Below are 685 nucleotides of genomic sequence, written 5' to 3'. Positions count from 1 at the left end.
CATATGGGGTTCAATACTTTTAGTCTCATAGGATACAGGGTTCAATACTTTTAGTCTCATAAGATATAGGGTTCAACACTTTTAGTCTTATGATTTACGAGATTTCAAAATAGTCCCAAAATTAGAGTAACTCAACACATTTAATTCTCTACTTTAAATACGAAAATTTTAAAATAATTTCAAAATTAAAAAAATTTGACACATTAGTCTTCTGCTTTACAGAATCTATTAGACTAAATTGGGACGATTCTGAAAATCTCATAAAATATAGGACTACATGTGCCGAATTTTTTTAATTTCGGAACCATTTTTTTTAAAAAAAAAACACATAAAATGTGAGAACTAAAAATATTAAATCTCTTATCGTATGTGACTGAAAACATAATTCGACCCATAATTAAATACAAAATTATTATTTTCAACATCTCATACGCTTTATAATTTTACTTTTTTCCCCAATATATGGAACTTTTTTTTAAAAAAAAAAACTTATATGTTTAAAAGATATTTAAGGTAATATTAAGATATTTTGAAATATCTTGAGGCAAACAAGCCCTCGTCAGTTGACAACCAACACCCACACTCCCAGTTGACACTTAATTCACATCTCCCTCCATTCGACAAAAAGCCAAATCCCTCCCCGCTCTCTCACTTACCTTCACCACCTTCCTCTCGTAAGTCACCT

General features: G+C 29.8%; 1 long non-coding RNA gene across 3 annotated transcripts in view; it reads left to right on the top strand.

The window, feature by feature from the left end:
- The first annotated feature begins 615 nt into the window (after positions 1-615).
- Positions 616-685, top strand: part of LOC110011459 — a 2,812-nt gene continuing 2,742 nt past the window's right edge. For all 3 annotated transcript variants that reach the window (XR_002286484.1, XR_002286483.1, XR_002286482.1), the window contains exon 1: positions 616-674. This is a non-coding gene — a long non-coding RNA (uncharacterized LOC110011459). The remainder of the gene's footprint in view (positions 675-685) is intronic.

Source organism: Sesamum indicum, unplaced genomic scaffold, assembly GCF_000512975.1.
Source record: "Sesamum indicum cultivar Zhongzhi No. 13 unplaced genomic scaffold, S_indicum_v1.0 scaffold00349, whole genome shotgun sequence".
In the NCBI taxonomy this organism is placed as follows: domain Eukaryota; kingdom Viridiplantae; phylum Streptophyta; class Magnoliopsida; order Lamiales; family Pedaliaceae; genus Sesamum; species Sesamum indicum.
This window is presented reverse-complemented; position numbering and strand designations above follow the sequence as displayed.